Here is a 19,069-nt window from a genome sequence, read left to right as displayed (position 1 = left end):
GAATGCCCAGAGATAAACCCATGCACATATGGGCACCTAATTTACGACATAGGAGGCAAGAAAATACAATGGAGAAAAGACAGCCTCTTCAATAAGTGCTGCTGGGAAAACTGGACAGCTACATGTAAAAGAATGAAATTAGAACACTCCCTAACACCATGCACAAAAATAAACTCCAAATGGATTAAGGACTTAAATGTACGACCAGACACTATAAAACTTTCAGAGGAAAACTAGGAAAAACACTCTTTGACATAAATCACAGCAAGATCTTTATTGACCCACCTCCTAGAGTAAAAGAAATAAAAACAAAAATAAACAAATGGGACTTAATTAAACTTAAAAGCTTTTGCACAGCAAAGGAAACCCTAAACAAGACAAAAAAGACAACCCTCAGAATGGGAGAAAATATTTGCAAATGAAACAACAGACAAAGGATTAATCTCCTAAATATACAAAGAGCTCATGTAGCTCAATATCAGAAAAACAAACAATCCAGTTAAAAAATGGGTGGAAAACCTAAATAGACATTTCACCAAGGAAGACATGCAGATGGCCAAGAGGCACATGAAGAGATGCTCAACATCACTAATTATTAGAGAAATGCAAATCAAAACTACAATGAGGGGCTTCCCTGGTGGCGCAGTGGTTGAGAGTCCGCCTGCCAATGCAGGGGACACTGGTTCGTGCCCCGGTCCAGGAAGATCCCACATGCTGCGTAGCAGCTGGGCCCGTGAGCCATGGCCGCTGAGCCTGCGCGTCCAGAGCCTGTGCTCCGCAACAGGAGAGGCCACACGGTGAGAGGCCTGCGTACCACAAAAAAAAAAAAAGAAAAAAAAATCTACAAACAATAAATGCTAGAGAGGGTGTGGAGAAAAGGGAACCCTCCTACACTGTTGGTGGGAATGTAAATTGATACCGTCACTATGGAGAACAGTATGGAGGTTCCTTAAAAAACTAAAAATAGAACTACCATATGACCCAGCAATCGCACTACTGGGCATATACCCTGAGAAAGCCATAATTCAAAAAGAGTCATGTACCACAATGTTCATTGCAGCACTATTCACAACAGCCAGGACATGGAAGTAACCTAAGTGTCCATCAACAGAGGAGTGGATAAAGAAGATGTGGTACATATATACAATGGAATATTACTTGGCCATAAATAAAAGAACAAAATAATGCCATTTGCAGCAACATGGATGGACCTAGGGATTGTCATACTGAGTGAAGTAAGTCATGGATGGATCTAGAGATTGTCATACTGAGTGAAATAAGTCAGACAGAGAAAGACAAATATCATATGACATTGCTTATATGTGGAATATAAAAAAAGGCTACAAATGAACTTATCTATAAAACAAAAATAGAGTTACAGATGTAAAAAATAAACTTATGGTTACTGGGGGGTAAGGAGGGGGAGGGATAAATTGGAAGATTGGGATCGACACATACACACTACTATATATAGAATAGATAACTAATAAGGACCTACTGTATAGCACAGGGAACTCTACCCAATACTCTGTAATGGCCTATATGGGAAAAGAAGCTAAAAAAGAGGGGATATATGTATATGTATAACTGATTCACTTTGCTGAAAGTAACACATTGTAAATCAATTACACTCCAATAAAAATTAAAAGAAAATAGTAGTGGGTGCAATTTTAATTCCAGGTAAAGCTCCTTTTTTAAAAAAAATTATTTTATTTATTTTTTTATACAGCAGGTTCTTATTAGTCATCAATATTATCCCCATCAGTGTATACATGTCAAAGCTCCTTTCTTGGGCTTCCCTGGTGGCGCAGTGGTTGAGAGTCCACCTGCCGATGCAGGGGATGTGGGTTTGTGCCCCGGTCCGGGAGGATCCCGCGTGCTGCGGAGCAGCTGGGTCCATGTGCCATGGCCGCTGAGCCTGCGCGTCCAGAGCCTGTGCTCCGCAACGGGAGAGACCACAACAGTGAGAGGCCGTGTACCGCAAAAAAAAAAAAAAAAAAAGCGCCTTTCTTATTGCACTCATTTCTAGTGTCCTATTACACTGACAACATATCTTTTCTACTCATATTATGACTTACAAAATAATAAGTGACTAAAATTTAAAAATTATGGCATCAATTCTAGTTAAAAAGAACAAAAAGTGGGGAGAGTGGCCCAGATGGCAGAGTAGGAAGACCCTGAGCTCACCTCCTCCCACAGGCACACCAAAATGATAGCTATTTACAGAGCAATTATTGATGAGAAAGACCTGGAGACTAGCAGAAAAGATCTTCTGCAACTAAAGATATAAAGAAAGAACCACAGTGAAATGGGTAGGAGGGGCAGAAATGCTGTATAGTCAAAACTCATACTCTTGGGTGGGCGACCCACAAATGGGAGCATAATTACAATTGCAGAGGTTCTCCCCAAGGAGTGAGAGGTCCACCCCACATTGGGCTCCCCAGCTTCGGGCCTGGGGGTCTTTCACCAGGAAGATAAGCCCCCAGAACGTTTGGCTTTGAAAGCCAGTGGTGCTTACTTTTGGAAGAAACAAAGGGCTGTAGGAAATAGAGAGTCCACTCTTTAAGGGTACACACAAAATCTCACACGCTCCAAGATTCAGAGCAGAAGCAGTAATTTGAAAGGTGCCTGGGTCAGACCCACCTGCTGATCTTGGAGAGCCTCCCAGAGAGACAGGAAGCAACTGGAGGTCACTCTGGGGACGCACACACTGGTAGCAGCCATTATGGGGAATGTGTTCTACCACGAGGACACTGGTGCTGACAAGTGCCATTTTTGTTTTTTGCGGTATGTGGGCCTCTCACTGTTGTGGCCTCTCCGGAGCACAGGCTCCGGACGCGCAGCCTCAGCGGCCACGGCTCATGGGCCTAGCCGCTCCGCGGCATGTGGGATCTTCCCAGACCGGGGTACGAACCCACGTCCCCTGCATTGGCAGGCAGACTCTCAACCACTGCACCAGCAAGGAAGCCCACAAGTGCCATTTTTGAGTCCTCCGAGCGTATTAGTGCTGGGACCCAGCCCTGATCATCAGCATGTTGGTACAAGTACTGGGATGCCTGAGGCCAAGCAGTTAGCCAGGCAGGGGCACAGCCTCACCCACTAGCAGATTGGCTGCCTTAGGAACCCCTAAGCCCCCAGCTGCCCTGGTACCTGACCCTGCCCACCAGAGGGCCCAGGATCTGGTCCCACCCATCAGTGCACCAGAACTAGCCTCAGAGCCCCAAGGTCCAACAGCTAGTTGTTGAGACCTGGCTTTGCTCAGCAGTGGGCATAACACCAACTCTGGTACACCCAGAGCCTTGCAGCCAGAGACCTTAGGACCCAACTCTACACACCAGTGGGCAGGCAATAGCTCCAGGACAGCCTGGGCCCAGACTCCACCTGCTAGAGGGTTGGCACCAACCCTGGGACCCCCCAGGACCCCGCAGCCAGAGACCCCAGAACCTAGCCCTGCCCACTAACAGGCTATCAGCCCCAGGACCACTAAAGTACGACAATTTGCCATGTTAGAACCCAGCCTACCCACCAACAGGCCAGCACCAGCTTCATGACCCCCAAGGCCCTATAGCCAGAGGCCTCAGGACCCAGCCCTTCCCACCAGTGGGTAGACATGAGCCCCAGGACAACTGCAGTCCTGCATCTTGCTGTGTCAGGACACAGCCCACCTACAAACACCCAGCACCAGCCCTGAGACCCTTGGGCCCTGGCCCTATCCACCAGCAGGACAACTCTGGGAAACCCTGGGCCCCTGAACCAGCTGCTCAAGATCTGGCCCCACAGACCAGTGGCTGACACCAGCTCTGGTCCCCCAGGGCTCTGCAGCCAGAAACCCTGGGAACTGGCTCCACCCACCAGTGGGCCAGCAGCAGCCTTGGGACCCCAAGGGCCCTGGCCCTGCCCTCCAGCAGGTTTACACCACCAGCTCTGAGACACCTTGGACCCGTCAGCCGGCCACCCTTGAGATTGAGCCCCATTCATCAGTGGGCCAGCGCCAGCTTTGGGACACCCAGGACCCTGCAGCCAGCCATGTCAGGAACCTGTCCTGCCTACCAGCAGGTGGACACTAGATCCAGGATCCCCAGCTGCACAGCCACCCACTTTAAAGTGATGAAAGGAAAAACCTCCAATCAGGAATACTCTACCCAGCAAGGCTTTCATTCAGATTTGATGGAGAGATCAAAAGTTTTACAGACAAGCAAAAACTAAAAGAGTTCAGCACCACCAAGCCAGCTTTACAAGAAATGTTAAGGGGAACTCTCTAAGCAAAAAAACAAAACAAAACAAAAAAAAGGTCACAACTAGAACATGAAAATTACAGAGGAAAAATCTCATCGATAAAAGCAAATATACAATAAAGATAGTAAATCAACCATGTATAAAGCTAGTAGGAAGGTCAAAAGACAGAAGTAGTAAAAATCATCTATATTCTCAATAAGTAGTCAAGGGGTACACAAAATAAAAAGATGCAAAATAGGATGTCAAAAACAGTAAAGGTGGGGAGAGTAAAAATGCAGGGTTGTTAAAAGGTGTTCAGACTTAAGAAATCAGCAACTTAAAATAATTATACACTCACATATATTTCTATATATAAACCTTATGGTAAGTACAAACTAAAAATCTATATAGATACACAAAAAAGAAAGGATTCCAAACATAACACTATAAATAGTCATCAAATCACAAGGGAAGAGAACAAAAGAAGAAAGGAGCAAAAAAGAAGTATAAAAATAACCCCCAAACAATTAACAGAGTGGCAGTAAGTACAAAGCTATCAACAATTACTTTAAATGTAAAGGAACTAAGTGCTCCAATCAAAAGATATAGAGTGGTTGAATGATACAAAAACAAGGCCCATATATAAGCTCCTTACAAGAGACTCATTTCAGATCTAAAGACATACACAGACTGGAAGTGAGAGATTGCGAAAAGGCTTTCCACGTAAATGGAAATGAAAAGAAAGCTGGGGTAGTGATATTTATATCAGACAAAATAGACTTAAAGTCCATTTTAAAGAGACTGTGACAAGAGACAAAGAAGGATACCACATAATGATCAAGTGTCAGTCCAAGAAAAAGATATAATAATTGTAGGCAGAACTGGAGCTCTGGGCAGCACCAACAGTGACATAGGAGGCAGCGAGGCTGCGATAGCAGAAGCCAACCAGTGATTGGAGCAAGAGTGGCAGGGACAGAGCAGACCACAAGGAAGGTGCACAGGCAGCCAGACTGGGCCAGGCCATGGGGAGAGTGGCCACTGGGAAGCAGGCAGGAGGCTGGGTGGGCAGTGGGCAGCTGCCTAGCCGTGAAGCAACATGGTGCTGCTCAAGGAGTATCAAGTCATCTTACCTGTGGCTGTGGAAGAGTATCAAGTGGGGTAGCTGTATTCTGTGGCTGAGGTCAACAAAAATGAAACTGGTGGTGGTAAAGGCATAGAGGTCCTGGTGAATGAGCCCTATGAGAAGGACAGTGAGAAAGGCCAGTAAACACACAATATCTACCACTTATAGAGCAAAGTGCCCATGTTTGTTCAAATGCTGGCCCCAGAGGGAGCCATGAATATACATGAAAAAGCATGGAATGCCTACCCTCCTACCCTTATTGCTGAACTGTTATTACAAATGAGTACATGAAAGAAGACTTTCTTATTAAAATTGAAACCTGGCACAAACCATATCTTGGCACCCAGGAGAATGTGCATAAACTGGAACCTGAGGCATGAAAACATGTGGAAGCCATATATATAGACACTGCAGATCAAAACCAAGTACTTAGAAAGGATTTCAAGGTAGAGGAAGACCCAGCAAAATTTAAACCTATCAAAACAGGCTGAGAACCCTTGAGCCCCAACTGGAAGCAAGAACTTGTAAATCAGAAAGACTACCCATACATTCATACATACAAAATGGTTACTGTCAAGTTCAAGTGGTGGGGCCTGCAGAACAAAGTGGAAAACTTTATACATAAGTAAGAGAGGTGTCTGTTTACAAACTTCCACAGGCAGCTGTTCTGTTGGCTCAATAAGTGGGTTGACCTGACTATGGATAGCATTCAAAGGATGGAAGAAGAGATGAAGAGATAGCTGGATGAGACAAGGCAAAAGGACCCAGTGAAAGGAATGATGGCAGATGACTAAAGCCACCCCTCCTCCTTCTGCACTTTTTGCAAGACAGTGGTCAAAAGGAAGGCCCAGCAGCTCCACCCTCCCAAGTGACAGGTCATCTTCAGACATAGCCTTTCTGTGCCCATTCTTCAGACAACTTTTTATCCCTTACTGTAGCTAATTCTAGATGCCCTTTAATACTGTGAACAAATAGACCATCTGGTATTATGAAGTCCATGTGTGCGGGAGCCTGTTCCTCTGAGATGTGTGGTGTGTAGGTTGCTGTATTTACAGCTCCTCGCTCTCCAACCATTGTGTTCTCAACCTATTTCTGTGTGCCCTCCCCCACTTTATTTCCAAGTGACAATTTTAGTCTTTCAAAAACAAACTGTAAATATATACACACCCAACATCGGAGCACTTAAATACATAATGCAAATATTATCAGACATAAAGGGAGAAATTGACAGTAACACAATAATAGTAGTAGACTTTTACACCCCACTTACATGAATGGGCAAATCATCTAGACAGAAAATCAATACGGAAATACTGTCCTTAAATGACATATTAGATGAAATGAACTTAATGGATATATATAGAACATTCTGTCCAAAAGCAGCAGTATATGCATTTTTTTAAAGCATACATGGAACATTCTCCAGGACAGATCATATGCTAGGCCACAAAACAAGTCTCAGTAAACTTTAAGAAGGCTGAAATCATATCAAGCATCTTTTCCAGCCACAATGCCAATACAAGAAAAAAACTGTAGGGAATTCCCTGGCAGTCAAATGGTTAGGACTCTGCTCTCACTGCTGAGGGCCTGGGTTTGATCCCTGGTTGGGGAACTAAGATTCCACAAGCTGCGCAGCCAAAAAAAAAAAAAAAAAAAAAAGAAAAGAAAAGAAAGAAAAAAACACTAACATGTGGAGACTAAATGATATGCTACTAAACAACCAATAGATTACTGAAAAAAATCAAAGAAGTAAGCAAATACCTGGAGATAAATGAAAATGAAAACACAATGATCCAAATCTATGGGATGCAGCAAGAGCAGTTCTAAGAGAGAAGTTTATAGTGATACAAGTCTACCTCAAGAAACAAGAGAAATCTCAAATAAACCTAACCCTACACTTAAAGGAACTACAGTAAGTCCCCTACACACGAACGAGTTCTGTTCCAAGAGAGCATTCATGAGTCTAATTTGTTTGTAAGTCCAACAAAATTAGCCTAGGTACCCAACTAACACAATAGGCTATATAGTACTGTACTGTAATAGGTTTATAATACTTTTCACACAAATAACACATAACAAATGAACTCAAAAAATAAAAAAAAATTTTAATCTTACAGTACAGTACCATGAAAAGTACAGTACAGTACCAGCTACATCATTGCTGCTTTTACTCTTGCTTCCAGACATCCTGGGCTTGAAATAAAGATACTGTACTACTGTACTCTATAAAGTACTGTACACTAAAGTACACAAAAGCACAACCACTTGTAGAGGATGCATGCATGTGACAGTGTACACCAGACACGTGAACTAACTTACGTGATTGGACATGTGAACGCACGTTCGCATCTTTGAAAGTCTGCAACTTGAAGGTTCGTATGTAGGGGACTTACTGTAGAAAAAAAAAAAACAACCCAAAGTTAGTACAAGGCAAGAAATCATAAATAAAATCATAAATGAAATAGAGATGTAAAAAACCATAGAAACACCTAGAGGGGTGGGATAGGGAGGGTGGGAGGGAGATGTAAGAGGGAGGAGATATGGGGATATATGTATATGTATAGCTGATTCACTTTGTTATAAAGCAGAAACTAACACACCATTGTAAAGTAATTATACTCCAATAAAGATATAAAAAAAAACAAACCATAGAGTTGGTCCTTTGAAAAGATGAACAAAATTGACAACCTTCAGCCAGACTCATCAAAAAAAAAAAAAAAAGAAAGAAAGAAAGAGGGACTGAATCAATAAAATAAGAAACGAAAAAGGAAAAGTTACAACCAATATCACAGAAATACAAAGGATTAAAAGAGATTACTATGAACAATTATACACCAATAAAATGGACAACCTAGAAGAAATGGACAAATTCCTAGAAATGTATAATCTTTTAAGACTGAACCAGGAAGAAACAGAATACATGAACAGACCAATTAGCAATAATGAAATTGAATCAGTAATAAAAATACTCCCAACAAACAAAAAGTGTAGAATTAGATGGCTTCACAGGTGAATTCTATCAAATATTTTGAGAAGAGTTAATGCTTATCCTTCTCAAAATATTCCAAAAAATTGCAGAGGAAGAAAGCTTCTGAACTCATTTTATGAGGCCAGCATCACCCTGATACCAGTACCATGGAAAGACATCACCAAATTACAGGACAATATCACTAGTGAACATAAATGCAAAAATCCTTAACAAAGTAATTGCAAAGCAAATTCAACAATACATTAAAAGGATAGATCATGCACCATGATCAAGTAGGATTTTCCAAGGGATGCAAGGATAATTCAATACCCACAAATAGATCAATGTGATACACCACATTAACAAGTGGAAGAATAAAAAATCATATAATCCTCTCAATAGATACAGAAAAACTTTTTGACAGATTTCAAGATCTATTTATGATAAAGACTCTCAACAAAGTGGTTATGGAGGGAATGTTTCTCGACATAACACAGGCCATATATGACAAACCCACAGCTAACATCATACTGAATAGTAAAAATCTGAAAGCTTTCCCTCTAAGATTAGGAACAAGACAAGGATATCCACTCTTGCCACTTTTACAACATACTATTGGAAGTCCTAGCCATAGCAATCATACAAGAAAAAAAAATAAAAGGAATCTAAATTTGAAAGGAAAAAGTTAAAGCGTCATTTTTTGCAGAAAAGATGATACTATACACAGGAAATCCTAAAGATGCCACCAAAAAACTACTACAACTCATGAATGAATTTGGTAATGTTGCAGGATACAAAATTAATACACAGAAATCTGTTGGGTTTCTATATACTAACAATGAACTATCACAAAGAAAATTAAGAAAACAATCCCACTGTATCAAAAAGAATAAAATACCTAGGAGTAAATCTAACTAAAGAGGTAAAAGATCTCTACTTGGAAACTATAAGGCACTGATGAAAGAAACTGAAGATGACACAAACAAATGGAAAGATATACCATGTTCACGAATTGGAAGAATTAATATTATTAAAATGACCATACTACTCAAGGCAATCTACAGATTCAATGCAATCTCTTTCAAAATACCAACGACATTTTTCACAGAGCAAGAACAAATAATTTTTAAATGTTTTGGAAACAGAAAAGACCTTGAATAGTCAAAGCAACCTTGAGAAAGAAGAACAAAGCTTCAGAGGTCTCATGCGCCCTGATTTCACACTATACTACGAAGCTACAGTAACCAAAACAGTATGGTGCCAGCACAAAAACAGACACATAGATCAATGGAACAGAATAGAAAGCCCAGAAATGAATTCACACTTTTATGGGCAACTAATCTATGACAAAGAAGGCAAGAATATACAATGGAGAAAAGACAGCTTCTTCAATAAATGGTCACTTCAATTTTTCCAATTGGACATCTCCATGCAAAAGAATCAAACGGGACTACTCTCTCACACATGCCCAAAAATAAACTCAAAATGGATTAAAGACTTAAAGGTAAAACCTGAAATCATAAAAATTCTAGAAGAAAACATAGGCACTAAGCTCTTTGACACTGGTCTTAGTAATATTTTTTGGGATCTGTCTCCTCAGGCAAGGGAAACAGAAGCAAAAATAAACAAATGTGACTACATCCAACTAAAAAGCTTTTGCACAGCAAAGGAAATTATTAACAAAATGAAAAGGCTGCCTACGGACCAGGGGAAGAGATTTGCAAGCCATATATTTGACAAGGGGTTAATATCCAAAATATACAAAGAACTCATACAACTCAGCATCAAACAAACAAACTATCTGATTAAAAAATGGGCAGAGGACCTGAGTAGACATCTTCCCAAAGAAGACATAGAGATGGTCAACAGGCACAAGAAAAGATGCTCAACATCACGAATGATCAGGAAAAAGCAAAACAAAACTACAACGAAGTATCACTTCATACCTGTCAGAATGGCTATTATAAAAAATACAACAAATAATAAGTGTTGGTGAGCATGTACAGAAAAGAGATCCCTGGTCCTCTGATGGTGGAAATGTAAATTGATGCAGCACCTGTGGATAACAGTATGGACAGTCCTCAAAAAACTTAAAGTAGAGGACTTCCCTGGAGGGTCCAGTGGTTAAGACTCTGTGCTTCTACTGCAGGGGGCATGGGTTCAATCCCTGATTGGGGAACTAAGATCCCACATGCCATGCAGCATGGCCAAAAAAAAAAAAAAAAAAAAAATCAGAAGTAGAACTACCATAGGATCCAGCAATTCCACTTCTGGGTATTTATCTAAGAAAACAAAAACAGTAATTTGAAAAGATATAGGTACCCCTGTGTTCACTGTAGCATTATTTAAAATAGACAAGATATGGAAGTAACCTAAGTGCTCACTGATAAATGAATGGATAAAGAAGATGTGGTATATATATACACAATGGAATATTTCTCAGCCATAAAAAAGAATAATATCTTGCCAGTTGTGGCATCATGGATGTACCTAGAGTATATTATGCTAAGTGATTAAGACAGAGAAAGACAAATAATATCTGATTTCACTTATATGTGGACTCTAGAAAAACCACAAATGAACAAACAAAACAGAAACAGAATTAGAAATACATTCAGGTGGTTGCCAGAGGGGATGAGGGTGGTGAGAGGAAAGAAATAGGTGAGGGAGATAAGAAGTACAGATTTCCAGTTGTAAAATAAATGCGTCAGGGGTATGAAATGTACAGGGTGAGTAATATAGCCAATAACTATGTAGTATCTTTCTATGTTGACAGATCGTGACTAGACTTATTGTGATCATTTTGAAATGTACAGAAGTACTGAATCATTATGTTGTGTAACAGGAAGTAACAAAGTGTTACAGGTCAATTATACTTCAAAAACAAACAAACTCATGGAAAAAGCAATCAGATTTGTGGTTAGCAGAAGCGGGATGTGGGGAGGGAGAATTGGATGAAGGCGATCAAAGGTACAAACTTCCAGGTACAAGACAAATAAATACTAGGGATGTGATATACAACATGATAAATCAACACTGCTTTATGTTATATATGAAAGTTGTTGAGGGTCAATCTTATGATCACAAGAAAAAATTTTTTTTCTATTTCTCTAATTTTATATATATATAATATGATGGATGTTCACTAAACTTATTGCAGTAATCATTTCATGATGCGTGTAAGTCAAATCATTATGCTGTACACCTTAAACATATAGTGGGTACATCAATTATATTTCAATAAAACTGTAAGGAAAAAGAACAAAAAGTGGTTAAGCCTTTTTCAAATATGTACTGCAAGTATGCCAAGAGTTGATATCAGTTCTCTGTATATCAATCCTTTCATCCATCTATGAAGCAAACTATTTAAAAGCACCAGCTGACGATAGTAATTGCTTCTTGCTTTGCCTTCTATGATATACAGGATTATTTAATAAAGAGATTTTTGCCTATAGTAGCTCATTAAGTTTTCTTCCTGAGCATATTTATTATAATGATATCCAGTTCTATAAGCTTCTCTGAGGTAGTGTGACTTGTACATGCATTTGTTTACTAAGAGTAAATTCTGATGTTTTTATAGCCTGATTTCTTCTCTTTGTTCCATACTGAAGAGTATTTGCATTTGTCCTAGAAAAATGCAGTTGGTTTAACATGGATTTATTGTACTCTGTTTGAAAATGACCTGAAAGCTTGGATGGCTTCACGTTATTTTTTTAAAAGTCAAGATTATTGATTTATAATTTAAATACCGTAAACTCTACCTTTTTAAAAGTGTGCAGCTTGATGACTTTTGACAAATGTACATCATGTATCCATCACCACAATCAAGATATAGAATATTTTAATCACTCCAAAAAGACTTGTCAGGAGATCATTTTATAATCCATGCAAGAGATGACTGTAGCTTGGTCCTGTATGATAGTGATGGAGCTGATGAGAAGTGATCAGATTCAGCATGCATTTTGAAGGTAAAGCTGGCAGCATTTGCCCATGGGTAAATTGCACAAGAAAGTAGTCAGGATTTATTATTTCTCAAGATTCTATGGACCAACTTGGCAGTCTGCTGCTTTTTGCCTAGTCATGTCGCTGTGCTTTGTTTAAGGTTGGAAGGTACAAGATGATCCCACTCAGATGCCTCACAGTAGGTGCTGGCAGTCAGCAGGGGTCCTTGGAGTCTCCTTTATATGGCCCCTTATTCTCCTGTAGGCTAGACCAGCTTACATGGTGGTCACATGGTAATAAGCAATCTCAAACTTTGCTTAAAACAAGTACAATTTATTATTCATCATGATTTTTTGTGTTGGTTGGGCTGTTCTGCTGATCTTACCTGGGCTTGCTCATGTAGGTTGGATGGAATGGATTCAGCAGGGAAAACTGGAATGGCTTGGCCTTTTTCCATGTTGTCTTCCACCTCAAGTTTCTTCACAGCATAATGTTCTCAAGGCAGCATTTCAAGAGGGTGAAACAGATGCTGCAAGGCCCCTTGAGGCTTAGGCTTCAGAACTCAAATAACATCACTTCCCCCACAACCCATTGGTCAAAACAAGTTAAAAAGGCCAGCCTAGATTCAAGGATTTGGAGAAACAGACCTCACTTATACAAGGGAGAAGCAGAAAAGTCACATTGCAAAGGTGGGTACATACTAGTATGGAAGGAAGATATATAGCCATTAATCAGTTTACTCCACTGCCGTTATGTTAACTTGCCTACTTTCTTTCTCTCCTCCTGCCATTAAGACCAATTGCTACTGTATCTCTTTGTGACTTGAGTTCATACTTCCTAAGAGAAGACAAGGACTCCTAAGGCATAAACCTGGGGCCAGATCCCCTCATAAGCTGCAAAATAGCCTATAAATGGCTTACCAGCTTTCACTGTGGTGAGCCAATCTGGTATCCATGGTAGCCAGTGTGTAAAGAACTCAAAGAATCTTATAAAAAGGGCAAAGGGCCAGTGGGTGTGGCAGGTCCTCTGAAGTTTTCCTGAAGGGGTCAATACAGGCATCTTGCTTGACTGGTACAGAGCACCTGGGAAAAGATGTAGTGTGTACAAATATCAGCTTACAATGTAGTATGCAAAAATATACCTCCTTTTGATCTTCTATAACAACTTACTTTCTCTTTTGAGTCTCTGATCCATCATGATGAAAAATGCATATTTTTAGTCAGTTTAGAGTTTCTCTCTTCCATCCCTTGGTCACACCTAATTTCTGGAAGGTCTTATATAGTGTCACAGCATCAGGAGGGCCTATCTACGCTTCTTTGTCATTGGTCTCTACAGTGTTCTCAAGACTTTAGCTATCTCATTTAATCCTTATTCATTGATCCCTGTAGCCTGATATTTTTTAATAATGATGACCATGATTATGATAGTAATTATGACAGTTTTATGATAGTATTAACAGCAATTTCTATTTATTGTCTGCTATGAGAGGCAGGCAGTATGCTGCTGTATATATTAAATATACTATTGATAAAAAACCAAACAACTCTGTGTACATCTATTACATCCTACGGCATTTACTGAGAAATTATATGTATAATGAACACTAGTAATTACTGATGTCCACCATTTGAAACCCCCTTGAATTTAAGGGATTCCTTGTCCCCAAAAGAGAAGTTGAAATGAAAAGACATCTAGTATTCTAGCTCCTCTGCTAGCTGGGATGTAAGCCCTTGACTTAGGCTTTGCCAATCAGATGGACTCATCTGGGATTTTGAATTTGAAACTAATGACACAAAGAAAAAAGGACAGTGCAGATTGCTTTCTGATGTCAGTGGCCGCAGCATCCAGTTGGCAGGCACAACAGTGTCTGTGTTGCCAACTGCTGGATCCAGTATTAAATACCAGGGATGACAACAGTGCAAGCTGCAGTTAGTTCCTTTGTTCAGTGGCAGCAGTAGTGGTGCCCCAATAGACTAGCTTTTTGGTTTTATTTTTGGCTGTGGTATTATCTGCATATGTTCTCTTGATTCTTGCCTGTTTTACCAGTTAAATCTGCGAGGTAGCCATTAAATATTGTTACAAGAAATTAAATTTTGGAGAAATTTTTACCAGGGATGGTTGTAGGCAACAGATCCTCAGGGAAGGGTGGGGGTGGGGGGGAGACCTAAGATTAGTTACTTGGTCTGGTTTAAGATGAAGACAAGGAGAATCCAGCTAACATTAAGAAACTGGATTTTCACAGCCCATGGTAAATAGTACCAAAATAGCTAAATCATTCCATGGATCACTTGTACTAAATATGCCAATTGAAGGCAAGACTTTGTACTTTCAAGTGCTACTGCCATAGCATGATATGAAGGGTAAGCAGAATTCTAGGACTATGGAGGTGTTGTGATTGCTTCTAATATTGCTGAACATCTGAGAAAGGAAGAATGACATTCTATGAGGCCACCATCACGTTGATACCAAAACCGTACAAAGAAACCACAAAAGAAAGAAAATTACAGGCCAATATCACTGATGAACACAGGCACAAAAATACTCAACAAAATACTAGCAAACTGAATCCAACAATACATTAAAGGATCATACACCAGGATCAAGTGGGATTTATCCCAGGGATGCAAGGATTCTTCAATATCCACAAATCAATTAGTATGATACACCAAATTAACTGAAGAATAAAAACCATATGATCTCATTGCAGCACTATTTACAATAGCCAAGACATGGAAGCAACCTAAATGTCCACCCACAGAGGAATGGATAAAGAGATTGTGGTACATATATACAATGGAATATTACTCAGCCATGAAAAAGAATGAAATAATGTCATTTGCAGCAACATGCTTGGACCTAGAGATTATCATACTAAGTGAAGTAAGTCAGACAGAGAAAGACAAATATCATATGATATCACTCATATGTGGAATCTAATTTTAAAAAATGATACAAATGAACTTATTTACAAAACAGAAACAGACTTACAGATATCAAATACAAACTTATGGTTACCAAAGAGGAAATGTGGTGGGGAGGGATAAATCAGGAGGTTGGGATGAACATACATACACTACTACATATAAGATAGATAAACAAGGACCTACTGTGTAGCACAGGGAACTCTACTCAATATTCTGTGATAACCTATATAAGAAAAGAATCTAAAAAACAATGAATATATGTATATGTATAACTGAATAACTTTGCTGTACGCCTGAAACTAACACAACCTTGTAAATCAACTATGCTCCAATAAAATTAAATTTAAATAAAAGAGACATTGTCACTATTCTTTCTCTTATTTCCTCTTTATATGATGTATCTGTCCTGCTGTGAACAGCATCAGCAGCTCCTAAAAATAAAACAGTCCAAAGGCTATCACCAGCTTTGAGATTGATAAGAATCTTACTCTTGAGAGCAACAGTGTATCCTTTCAAAATTGTATTTTGTTACATCACATTATATTTGGCCACACAGTACAGGTCAGATTCAGAAGAGCATTTGGTAGACTGCATTTTGTCATTTAATAAAACTTTTATGGAGCATGTTTTTGTTATTAAAGAAAGTAAATTATGTTCCACTTCAAAATGTCTTTCTCGGAACTTTTGTTAATGCTGTGAATTTTTTTTTTGATAACTTGTGAGATGTTGCATTTGTTTTTTTAGGTGTGCCCTAACCTAAGTGCCACAAACTGGGTGGCCTAAAACAACAGAAATTTATTCTCTTGCAGTTCTGGAGGCCAGAAATCAAGGTGTCAGCAGGGCTGGTTCCTTCTGGAGGTTCTGAGGGAGAATCCACTCCACGCCTCTCTCCTGACTTCTGGTAGCTGTTGGCATTCCTTGGCTTGTAGCTGCATCACTCCAGTCTCTGCCTCCATCTTTACATGGCCCTCCCCTCTGTCTCTTTATTTTTTAAATATTTATTTATTTATTTTCTTTATTTTTTTTGCTGCATTGGGTCTTAGTTGCGGCATGTGGGATCTTTCATTGTGGCATAGGCTCTTCGTTGTGGCGCGCCAGGGTTCTCTCTAGTTGTGGTGTGCGGATTTTCTCTCTCTAGTTGTGGCACGGGGGCTCCAGGGCATGTGGGCTCCAGAGTGCATGGGCTGTGTAGTTGCAGCACACAGGCTCTCTAGTTGAGGCACACAAGCTCAGTAGTTGTGGCACATAGGCTTAGTTGCCCCGCAGCATGTGGGATCTTAGTTCCCCAACCAGGGATAGAACCTGTGTCCCCTGCATTGGAAGGAGGGTTCTTTTTTTTTTAAATCAACTATTTATTACTATTATTTTTTAAAAATTTATTTTATTTATTTATTTTTGGCTGCATTGGGTCTTCATTGCTGCGCAGGCTTTCTCTAGTTGCGGTGAGCGGGGACTACTCTTTGTTGCAGTGCGTGGGCCTCCCATTACAGTGGCTTCTCTTGTTGCAGAGCACAGGCTCTAGGTGTGCAGGCTTCAGTAGTTGTGGCGTGTGGGCTCAGTAGTTGTGGCGCACGGGCTTAGTTGCTCCGCAGCATGTGGGATCTTCCCGGACCAGGGCTGGAATGTCCCCTGCATTGGCAGGCAGACTCTTAACCACTGCACCACCAGGGAAGCCCTGGAAGGTGGATTCTTTACCACTGGACCACCAGGGAAGTCCTCCCTCTGTGTTTCTTTCTCACATCTTCCTCTACCTTTGTCTTCTAAGAATCCCTGTCATTGAATTTAGGGCTCGCCCTAAACCCAGGATGATCTCATCTCTAGATCCTTAACTTAATTACATCTGCAAACACCCTTTTTCCTAACAAGGTCACATTCACTTAGTTCAGAGGATTAAGACTTGTTTTGGGGGACTACTGTTTTTTTTTTTTTAACATCTTTATTGGAGTATAATTGCTGTACGATGGTGTGTAATGCCGTGAATTTTAAAAAATCTGCTATATTAAAAAGGAATTGCATTGATTTTCTTTTCTAAAGTTCAGGAAATGTCTCATTCAAATAGTTGCTTGCTATTAACTATGGTTAGGCAGAAGACAAAGGAATGAATTTTCCTCCTGTTGGAAATAATTAAGCAAGCTCTGCATGTAATATATATTTTGCCATTTATGTTACTTTTATCCCATCAAATATGGTGATAAATGTTTTAGAGAAAGAAGATGGCTATCAGAGAAAGCTCATGTTTGCTAAGTGGAGGATATAATCCTTAACATCAAGGCATCGTTTGTCAAGATTCAGCTATTAGGTGTATTTAGGATTCTATAATAGTTTTTGTTATTTATTCTTTTGAAATTCTAATGTAGCATTTCTCTTTGGAACATATGAAACATCTTTCATTGGGGTTCCCAAGAGGACCCCAAATAAACAGCACCCCTCTTCCTTGCCTGAGTTTTGGACAAATTGAGAAAATAAAACAAAGAGTAAATATAGAGGCCAACATTTTGATTACATCTTCATTATTGTTAAGATGAGGTTAGAGGATGTGACTCTATGTCTGTAACCATGTGTCCTTGCTAATACTTAACCTACAATTAAGTAGATTTAACCTTGGATGGGTAAAGGGATTGGGTGGGTTAGCAGGGGAAGTGAGCCTCTTGAGGGCTTCTAAGAGGAAGAAGAGCAGAGCTGAGAATTTGCATTAGTGGTTATTCTTCACAGATTTACCAATCAGAGAAGTCACTCCACCTACCTTGGGATGGAGTGCAAAAAATGAGAAGAGCATACTTAGGAAAAAGCCCTTCTCTTGGAAGCGGGGAGTAGAAGAAAGGAATTCTATTCCTACATTCCTTGGCTTTTTGTTCTTCTAATCCATTGATTTAGTAATTAAGCCTATGGTCAACCATAGGCTGTTTTCAGTTTTGTCCCTGTTTCATAAGAGTGCTCCTCCCAAACCAACCACTTCTTTTGGGCATCATTCTGGGATTGTTGGTGGGAGTGTAGTTTTGACCACAGAAGGCTAGGAAATGGGTAAGAATATACACTAATCAATCAACACTAAAGATACTCCATTTCAAAGGCTGAAAATTAATTTCCTATTTTCCATGCCAAACTATGTCCAATTACATTGCTCAACACAGTATATCAGAGGTTCTGCATAAAACTGAATGAAAATAGTAAGGTTCTCTAATAATAAAAACTCTAAAAATATGGAACTACATCTAATGTGAATATACATCTTTTCTCTTTATCAAATTCTCAGGGAGAAATGAAAGTCTAATAATGAAATTTGTTTTGTAAATTTAAGCCCAGAGATAATTTGAATAAAGGAATTAAAATCCAAAATCAAAATCTCTTGTTCTTGTGACTTAAAAGTCCAAAGCCTAAAATTCTTCAAGTCCAAAATCCATTCCCTCAAATTTCTTTTCCTACTTGGTTTTAGTGAGGAACTAAATGCTTGAGTGCGACTGCGGTTCCTCCTATAACTATGGTTTCAGCTGACTCTCATGGACGGAGTATGCTTTCTTCAGAATTCCAGAAATAATACCTGTTTAGAGGCAAGTTTCTCCTGACTCTCCCATTTTAAAAAGTTCAAAGTGTCCACAGGCCCCATCATAGCCACAATTTAGAAAAAAATATGTCTCTACCCCAAGAGCAGGAAATGGGAGAAAGCCAGACACCACTCTGCTTCAGCTCCAATGAACTCAGGACCTGGGAATGGATGAGCCCTAGGGTACAGAGCTCCAAGCAGGAGAAAACCCACTGTCAAGAAAACCCACAATCAGTCACCCCTTACCTCTCAAAACAACGCTGCCGGTCTGGTCTTTCTCCATTGCCTCTGTATTAATCAGAGTTCTCCAGAGAAACAGAGCCAATAGAACATATGTAGATAGATAGATAGATAGA

General features: G+C 39.9%; 1 pseudogene; it reads left to right on the top strand.

Annotated features, from left to right (window-relative positions):
• The first annotated feature begins 5,311 nt into the window (after positions 1-5,311).
• On the top strand, positions 5,312-6,132 carry LOC114893191 (annotated as a pseudogene).
• Positions 6,133-19,069: the final 12,937 nt, after the last annotated feature.

Source organism: Monodon monoceros, unplaced genomic scaffold (genome assembly GCF_005190385.1).
Source record: "Monodon monoceros isolate NGI ecotype Baffin Bay Population unplaced genomic scaffold, NGI_Narwhal_1 Super_Scaffold_12, whole genome shotgun sequence".
NCBI lineage: Eukaryota > Metazoa > Chordata > Mammalia > Artiodactyla > Monodontidae > Monodon > Monodon monoceros.
The sequence above is the reverse complement of the archived record's forward strand: the minus strand, read 5'-3'. Positions and strand labels throughout refer to the sequence as shown.